Source organism: Egretta garzetta, unplaced genomic scaffold (genome assembly GCF_000687185.1).
Source record: "Egretta garzetta isolate BGI_Z169 unplaced genomic scaffold, ASM68718v1 scaffold149, whole genome shotgun sequence".
Classification (NCBI taxonomy): Eukaryota; Metazoa; Chordata; class Aves; order Pelecaniformes; family Ardeidae; genus Egretta; species Egretta garzetta.
The window spans coordinates 2,447,702-2,457,325 of NW_009269998.1; positions in this window are offsets into that span (position 1 = coordinate 2,447,702).

The following is a 9,624-nucleotide window of genomic DNA, read 5'->3' on the forward strand; positions in this document are numbered from 1 at the left end:
CAGGGCTGCTCTCCATCCCTTCATCCCCCATCCTGTACAGATACCAGGGGTTGCCCCAGCCCAGGGGCAGGACCTTGCCCTTGGCCTTGCTGAACCTCAGGAGGTTCACATGGTTACACGGTTACTTCAGCTGGTAACTGTTCCTCTTCTGAGCCTATGCGTCTCATTCTGGTCACTCACATATTAGTAAAACATTTACTATTTTGTAGACAGTGTTGAGAACACCGCATCCGGTTTTGGGTCCCTCCATGCAAGACAGAGACTGACGGCCAAGCTGGTCTGGGGCTGGAGCCCCGTGAGGCACGGCTGAGGGAAGGGGGCTTGCTCAGCCCGGGGAGGGGATGGATTCGGGCACCTACCCGCTACCCACCAGTGCCAGCCAGGAGGCTGTGGAGGAGACGGAGCCAGGCCCTTCACACTGGTGCGTGGCGGAAGGGGGAGAGGCAGCGGGGGTAAAGCCGGAACAAGAGAGGCTCAGGCTGGACAAAGCCCTGACCAACCTCGCCTGAGCTCATGGCTGACCCTGCACTGAGCAGGAGTTTGGACCAGAGCCCTCCTGCGGCCCCTTCCGCCTCAATTATCCTGTGATCCCGAATGCCCTGTCTGGCACCTAACGATCATCCGAACACAGCACGGAAGAATCCTCTAAAATATTCCAGCACAGGTTATTTATAACTGGCATCGTTAAAATGAGCCATAGGATAAATAAAACGCTATGCCAAATAAAGGTGCATATAGGGAAAAAATGCCAAATTAAATACTTTGCAATGGAAACAATGGAGAAGTATTTTTTAGAATTAGAGCCACATCTTCTTGCGTTAAAAACAAGTGAATGCAAATGCAAATTCAATCTGTTGGCAATGGGAGAGAACGGGAAGTACTATCAGTATCTAAAAATCAGGTAAGATGGGTCAACGGAAAAGTGCTTCCCTAACATCTGACTGCAGAAAAGCCTGTAAAGACTGAGGTGAAACAAGTGGGAACACAGTCCTCTGTAAACTTAGGCAGAACCAGAATTTTTCCTTTAATCCCAGCTTTACTAGTGCATTGAAGACCAAAGTTCAAGGCGTAGGAAACCTACTGATAAGTCCACTTAAAAGCTAAAAGCTCTTACGGGGCACGCATATGGAGAAGCTCACACTGCAAGCTGTGTGATTTTGAGTTTTTGTGCCACCCAGCTGCCTCTCGGGTGCTTCACGGTCTCTCCTCTGCCCAGCAGGCTTTCTGCCCAATGCGTTCCAAATCCAATACCATAATCCCATCCTGATAGGGTATCTGCTAGAACAAGGGCCTCTGGTTTGAAAATCCCGCTTTCAAATACTAACGGGATCTTTTTCTTCACATGCAAGTATTTTAGGATGAGATTTTAGACAAATTTCCTACCACACCATGCAAGTTTTCAAAGATCCATGAGAAGAACAAATCTTAGTAGCTCAGAAAACACCTTAGAATTATTTCTCTTTCTCTCCTTCCAAATATATTTGTCTAGCTTCTTAAGACTTCCATTACCGGATGAATGATTCCTGTGTAAAAAGACAGTTTGTGAAAGGGTTTAATGATTTTTCCACATGGAAACCTCTCTATAAACAGAGACTTTTACATGCACTGCACTGTTCCAGTTTATACAACTCCACCTGACCTGAAGTTTATGCAACTCCTGTAATCCCGGAACGCGCTCATAGATCGTATGTTTTCTCAGCCATTAATGCTTGTAGCATCTGAACAAAGTCAGGCTTGTTTTAATTCCAGACTTCTGTCCTATACTGGTATAGGAAAGTATATTGGTATATTCGATTAAAATAAAAAAGTGACGAATAAAGCATTCGCTTTTTATCAGGATGGGGTCTAACACAAAAAGGCCATGCAGACTAAGGCAAATTCCAGTATACTGTATTTTAAAGACAGTGGTCAAGACTTGGCTGTTATAATACAAGTGCAAACTTTTGCTTATAATATGATGAAACCGTGACTATGGGAATTTACATTTGTCTAACTGAAGATGGATTTTGGGCTATATGCGTAAATAAAAAGATTATCAGATTTCAGCATTTGGCAAAGAAAGGAGGGGAGAGCAAGCAGTGAGTCTAAACAGCATTTCCGTCACTTTTATTCTACCGTCATCCCCCCCAAACTTGGCCACAGACTACTCTGATTGTGAATTATAGTTTGCTGTGAAGGCTTGCTAGTGAGTACTCCACAGCAAATTAATTATGCCCACTCACTTGTCTTTCAGCAAGGCAAATTTACCAATTATACTGCTTTTTACAAAAGCTAGTCCTCTCTCCCCCAGCCCCCTTCCCCACGATTCCTTAGGTTTTTCCCTTCCTCCTGATCAAGAATAGTTTAAAAGTTAGGTCTTCTAACAGTACCATTTTAAGATGCAAGCATAAAGAAAGATTCTCAATTTAGAACAAATAAATTCACAGAATATCCAAGCGAATCAAAGAAGTTACTCTGAAGTAGCCCTGAAAGCACTGGCCCCGACTGAGCAGACAATACCACCACGTGCTGACAAACCATAGATAGCTACAGCGGGCTCGGCATCAGAAATGAGGATAAGCACATGGCCCCCTTATGTTTAAGTGATTTGGTGGTGCTGTATAAATATCTCTTATCGGAACAAGATTGCTAGCATTCTCTTCTATGTGGGAGAGTTCGTTTTCATAATCGAATTATCAGATGTAAAACTGCAAAGGAAGACTCCGCGCGTTAAGCTGAACTGTATGAACTCAAAATAGGACTTAAAATTTAATTACATTCCATAAAGCCCGGCAGATCTTGGGCCTTCTGCCCGTTCAAAACTTTCATCTTTTTATTACCCCCCACATCATAGCTCTGGACTTTAAACTTCAGATCCTCAGCTTTACCAGTGATTTTGCTACACACAAGTGACCTCTTAGCCGAAACATTCTTAATAGTACCACTGACTGCTTTTTTCTCTTTCCATTCCAAAATGCAAACATCTCTGGTCTCAAAAGCCTTTGAAAACAACGCTTAATTCTATACTTGTTCTTTCTCTGGTTTTCAGCAGTAAAAAAGGAACAATTTCAAAACCAAAACAACTCAATCTAAGCTGTGGCTGTTGCTGGAGGGCTAAGGGCAGGCCTACGCAGCTCATCGATGGAAACATTCAAATGTGCTCATTTCCTTCACCTTATTAATCACAACTGGAACACAATTTTCAAACTTGATGGGCTGCTGGAGCAGAACTTTAAAAGCAACTAAGTGATTTAGAAGCTTACGTCTTTCAGTAGGAGAGGGCCTGCTCCCAGGTAAAGTAAAGAATACTTAAATACCTGGACGAAGCCTTAACCCCAGAAGTGGCTGCTTGTGCTCTCGCTGATGTCTACAATTGTTGCAGCGTGCTCAGCTCCTCTGAAGCCAAGGACTTATTTAAGTTTTCTTTGCTTCTCTTCTTTTTAAATGAATTGTAAAACCTGCACAGCCAAAGACAGTTTTGATTAGTAATAATGAAACAGAATATTTAGAATGGGTTAATATAGTCCAAAAGGCTACATGCTAAATAAAAATACTTTATATATTAACCCTTCCTACTTGCAGAAAGGAATTAAGGTAAGTGAACCAATCGTAACCACAATCAGAGAGAAAAGGTCAATGTGATGTTGAACTAACTTGCTTTTAACACATTTTGGTCAGTCAGCACAAATAATTTTGAAACTGTGCTTTTAGATAGATTGTTTGCTTCCGTCTTAGAAGATGGTGACCTCCAGGACCACAAGATTTATGTCCTCTGACCACAAGCCAGATTCCTGCATCCTGTTTAATATATACTCTGTAAAATAAGCACTCTTCAAATGCTTTGCCACTCAATCAAGAGTCAAGCCCGAGCCCGCGTGTAGACAGAATTTAGATAAGTGTTTTATCCCATGATTATTTAGTGATCCCAAAACAGAACCGATGAAACCTCCTTCCATATGAACACCCCAGCCATGCTGGTTATCGTGTGGGAAAAGAGGAGAGCCTATCCCCTACAGCAAATGGGATAGCTCGTGGTTGCTGCTATTTGGAGGGAAAGCTATTTAAATTCTTTCTGGCAGAGGAAGAAGTTAAACCTGGATCTCTTACTTCCTGGATGGTGCTTTAACATTCACATTGGGAAAAGAAGGAAACCCTGCCACCTCTTGTCCTGATTGTTAGATGACTCTGCTGTCTTTCTGATGACAAGGTTGCTGGTCTCTCACACTATAAGATCACCAAGGGACAGAAAGACAGCCTGGCAGGAAGAACTGCATCTCGAGCACACCCCTGTACCGCTGAGGTCTCAGCAGCAATCGCCAAGAATGTGGATGGTTCCCAGCTCTGCTCCTCACGGGCTGCACAGCAAGCCTGGGGGGCAAACCCAGGCTCCCAACTGTCCAGGAATTTGAGCCAGCCACCCCAATCTAACCATTTCTCCTTAAAGCTGCTTCTCCCACCGTGTAACTTCATGAAATTCAGGTTTCCAGTCAGTCACAGGCAAGCTGCTTCCCAGAGCCATTACTCCCCTGGACGCGTCAGTAGTATGGGTAAGATAAATAAGGTCAAAACTCAGCAGAAGAAAATAAGGAAATCTTAGCAAAACCTGCACAATGTTCCATACGATCTCTTGACATGTTGCAAAATCTCCGATACTTAGCAGGTTTCAATTACACAGGCTCACCCTATTGATCTAAGCCTTTCTTTTGCCTTCTCTCTCGTTCTCTCTCCCCAGTCACTATCCATTTCCTTGCAGCACTGGCTGTAGCATGTGAATCTGAAGACGTGAGCAACCCAACGCCCATTTTCTGCACTGCAGACTGTCAGCGTCCCCACATTGCAGACTCAGTTGCAGTGGAACCAAGCACTTATGACAAATAGGATCAACCAAAAAAAAAAAAAAAAAAAGTCTTTTTTTTTACTTCTTGTTGGTTTTTTGCTTCGTTTTTGGCTTCTGTTTTTATTTTCTATACTCTGCTCTCAAGTTCATTTCTTTCCTGCTACGTGCATTCCCTCACCTTCCCTCCAAATTTACATTTATTTCCCTTCTCCTCCCTCCTCTCACATTCACATCCGCTTACAGAAGCATTACAGTATCACAGTATTGTTGAACTACAGAATTAGAAGTACAGTCGGGCTCCAGCTAACCTTGGTCCTCGCAAAACCACTTGACTTCTTGCAGGCTACAATTGGAGATGCAGAAAGCATTCAAGGACATCTCTGCAAGCCTCTCTGCTGGTTTAACTGGGCAGAGGCTCAGTTCCCATCAGTGCAGCTCCAGTCTCTGCCTGCAGAGGCAGCTACAGTAAATGGTGGCTCACGATACCTTATGGAATAGGAGGAATGCTGGAATATGGGATTCACCTTATTTCTGCATGAATAGAGGAGAGATGCATCCTCCTACAGAGTTTGGCGGGGTTTTTTTACATCAATTTGTTCTTTAAACCACAAGAAACTGAAGCAAATTAAGCTCCCATATGTAATGCAGGAGCTGTGGTTGAGTTTATGCTCGAGTTCCTGGAGCCAGCTGCACCCACAGAGCCTGGAGGGGGAGGGAACCTGGCTATCCCCACGCCTGAGTCACTCCTCCTGGAGAGCCCTTGGCTCAGCTGACTTAGGCAAAGTGAGACTTAAGGTGGGGGCGGCACGGAGTTCCAGCTCAAGCAAGCTAAAAAATAAAGTCTAGACCATCATGCAGTCAAATACCATTCGAGCAAAAATGGATCTTCACTGTATACATGGAAATGTGTGAAGGCTTGCAACTGCCTCCCAGTCCTTAGCAAAATAACAGTCGCTGGCCCTTAAGACACCAGACGTCTTTGAAAGAAGGATGTTTTTCTTCTAGTTCTCCTTGTTTAGGTGACAGAGCATCGTTCTGCGTATGCCTAAGGCTGCATCCAAACTGCTTCCTTCTCTGGAGATATTCAAAGCCCGCCTGGATGAAGTCCTGTGTAGCATGCTCTAGGTGAGCCTGCTTTAGCAGGGGGGTTGGACTAGATGATCTCCTGAGGTCCCTTCCAACCCTTACGATTCTGTGATTCTGTGATTCTGTGAATATGGGATTCACCTTATTTCTGCATGAATAGAGGAGAGATGCATCCTCCTACAGAGTTTGGCGGGGGTTTTTTACATCAATTTGTTCTTTAAACCACAAGAAACTGAAGCAAATTAAGCTCCCATATGTAATGCAGGAGCTGTGGTTGAGTTTATGCTCGAGTTCCTGGAGCCAGCTGCACCCACAGAGCCTGGAGGGGGAGGGAACCTGGCTATCCCCACGCCTGAGTCACTCCTCCTGGAGAGCCCTTGGCTCAGCTGACTTAGGCAAAGTGAGACTTAAGGTGGGGGCGGCACGGAGTTCCAGCTCAAGCAAGCTAAAAAATAAAGTCTAGACCATCATGCAGTCAAATACCATTCGAGCAAAAATGGATCTCCACTGTATACATGGAAATGTGTGAAGGCTTGCAACTGCCTCCCAGTCCTTAGCAAAATAACAGTCGCTGGCCCTTAAGACACCAGACGTCTTTGAAAGAAGGATGTTTTTCTTCTAGTTCTCCTTGTTTAGGTGACAGAGCATCGTTCTGCGTATGCCTAAGGCTGCATCCAAACTGCTGGGAAGCTGTGATGGAAATTTCACAAAATGACTTGCATGAGGTTCCTGAGGTTTCCCAACTTCATCCAGGAAAAGAACAAGACTGGCTTTTCTCACATAAATGCAAGACCGACCTTCAATTAAACCCAGATATGCAAAATCCACAAAAAAGCCCAGAAACAAATCAGGTTAAAGAAAACTCAACCAAATGTTAGAAAAGTCTCTTTCCCAGCATCTCACTCCTACGTATGCTTTATCTACCCCGCACTCAGCCTACCACCATATGAGGAAGAGCGCTCCTCTGCCCCAGCGTCTTTCTCCTAGTAGTTACAAAGTGATTTACACGAATTAAGCTTCACTATATGCCAGTAAGATAAAGCAGCATAACAAGGCAAGACACAGGACAGACGGAGAGTGAAATCAACTGCTAAAAGGCACATTAGAAAAGGTTGAGTCCAAAAGTATCGCTCAGGATCCCTGGTCTCAGTACCCAGCAGCACAGCCTGACTGCTCTTACTGTGTCGTAATGACTGGAATTTATAACTATTTTTGAAGATTTCTGCACTTTGTCATGGTAATGATATTTTAAATCTCTCTAGTATAGGGCTAAAAAACTTTCAAAAAACTCTTTTTACTTTCATGCTAACAGATCTCTCAAAAGTCCAGAAGTGCCTCATATACTGTTCAAATTTAGCACAATTTTCTTCTGTGGAACAAAATCTAGCACCCAGCTGTTCCAGTAGAGCATTAACACTCCCGAGCACACAGAGCGTATTTAATGCCTCTTTACAAATAAGAATGCAGCATGAAAACTGGACAAGAGTAATTCAGAAAGAACATTCATTTATGAGTCTGGCAAGTCTCAGTGTGTGATTTTGTGGCAATTTTTAGAATTCTATGCACAAAATCAAGAGGAAAACCTTTGCAGGGAAACTGCTGCATCTGGAAAGCTTTTTGAGAACCTAGGTCAGTGTGCTTTATGACTCCTGGCACTCCCATGGCCGTCCTTCCACTGCCGCACAAGCTGCTGCCCCATCTCTGCTCCACAGCACCCCTGCAATGACAGCCCCACGGCTGTCATAGAACCATAGAATCATAGAATCACTCTGGTTGGAAAAGCCCTTTAAGATCACCAAGCCCAACCGTTCCCCTACCCCTGCCATCCCACCCCCAAACCCTGGCCCTCAGCACCTCGTCTGCCTGGCTTTTAAATCCCCCCAGGGATGGGGACTCGACTCCTTCCCTGGGCAGCCTCTTCCAGTGCTGACAGCCCTTTCAGGGAAGAAATTTTTCCCAATGTCCAATCTAGTCCAAGACTAAACAAATGGATCTTAACCTTATGTCTGGTGCGAAAAGATGAAGGATCAACTTGGTTACTTCTTACTTTGTCGATACCATTGCAACTTAACCCTTCAGAAAGGAGACAAATCTGTTAACAAAGTTAAATTAAAGGTCCACCAAATTAAATTGCAGCTATTAGTAATATGAAAAATAACGTCTTCTACTATCCCAAAGAAGCCATCATAAACAGCAACAGCTTTTACTTAAGCAGTTTACGGATTTTTAGTAATTAACAGAGTAAAACCTACTCTGGCACAGCTTTACAACCGCATGCAGATAGAGGCATTATTTCCCCTTTTAATCTCAGAAGCAAATAGTAGCAGTGTTGGCAGTGGTGACAAACACCCCGATTCAGGGCAGGGTATTAAATAGCTGCGAGGATGGTTGTCAGTTCACACTACAGTTATGCTTCTCTAAAAAGGCACAGCTGTTGGTTGACATGAATTTTGATGTTACACAGATATGTGTCTAAACCAGCTGACTCCAGATTACCGTGGAAAAATCATTTCCTAAGCGGTTTCTTTATGAAGAGACAGTAGGAAGACAAGCAGCAGCAATTTGTAGATTTATATTCGTGAGTCATGGATTTTGACACAAAGTTTTGGGGGGTTCTGGGGGTTGTTGTTGTTGTGCAAGCGGGTGATCATACAAGATGATGGGAACAACGTGCTCTTAACCAGTTTGCTCTTTCAAAACCATGCTGGGAAGCTGCTGACGTACCAACATGTATCACTTGTACAGCAAAACTCCTGAAAGGAACTCAGTGCGCACTTGCATCTATAGCTTTAGATCTGCTCACCGGGCTCCTTCGGGAAAGCGCCTGGCTCCAGGCTTTCTCCGGGGCAGGGAATGCTGAGCCGCCCTGCCGCAGCTGGCAGCCCCGGGCTGGTCCTGTGCACCAGCTGCCCCACCACTCCACCCAGCGTCGCTCTTGGTTAATGCCCCATGGCCGAGGTGGAAGACACTGAAGAGTTGTCATCTCGGAAACGTAGGGAAGCCCATACTGGAGTTGGTGGCTGCACCCGGGATGTGGCTGATGTGGTTGTAATGCAGAACAGTTGGACACCTGAGAGCTTTCAAACAAGAGAGCAGCAGGAGAGGTGTTTCATTTAACTAATCCTTTACTCAATGCTTATTCATTAAAAATGGAATATGCTGACCTTCCCCTACATCAAAAGTTCTTGTAACTTTCCATAGTGAGGAAATCTATATTTTAATCGGCCTCTGATGATATTGGTGATTTATGGATGGCTGATCCTAAATGCCATTTGTAATAATCTGAAAAGGAAAGGGATATGGCTGCAAAGCACTGCAGGGCCATGGTGGCAGAGATACAGCCCATTGCCACATCTTCCTTTGTAAGGGCTGAGTCCTGTGTAATCTCTGAAAAGTCTCATTTATTTCTACAGTGCAGGTCATTGCATTTAAAAGAATGTTAAGACAACCTTTAACTCTTTCTGGGAATAAAGATTTACTTGAATACACTTTTCAATCAAGGATACTCTAAAGGAAGTCCTAAACGTGGTTATCAAATACACTTCAAATGTTCAGGGAAATGGAAAATATTTTCCAGTCAACTTACTTGGAAAATCCAGGTCATGCTTTATAAATATCAAAGGCTTCCAGAGAGAAGCTAACTGCTTTCGACTTCCTACAGGAAATTTTCGCCACGTGACATGCTGAACAATGACCATTTAGATGAAGTTATTAAACCCACT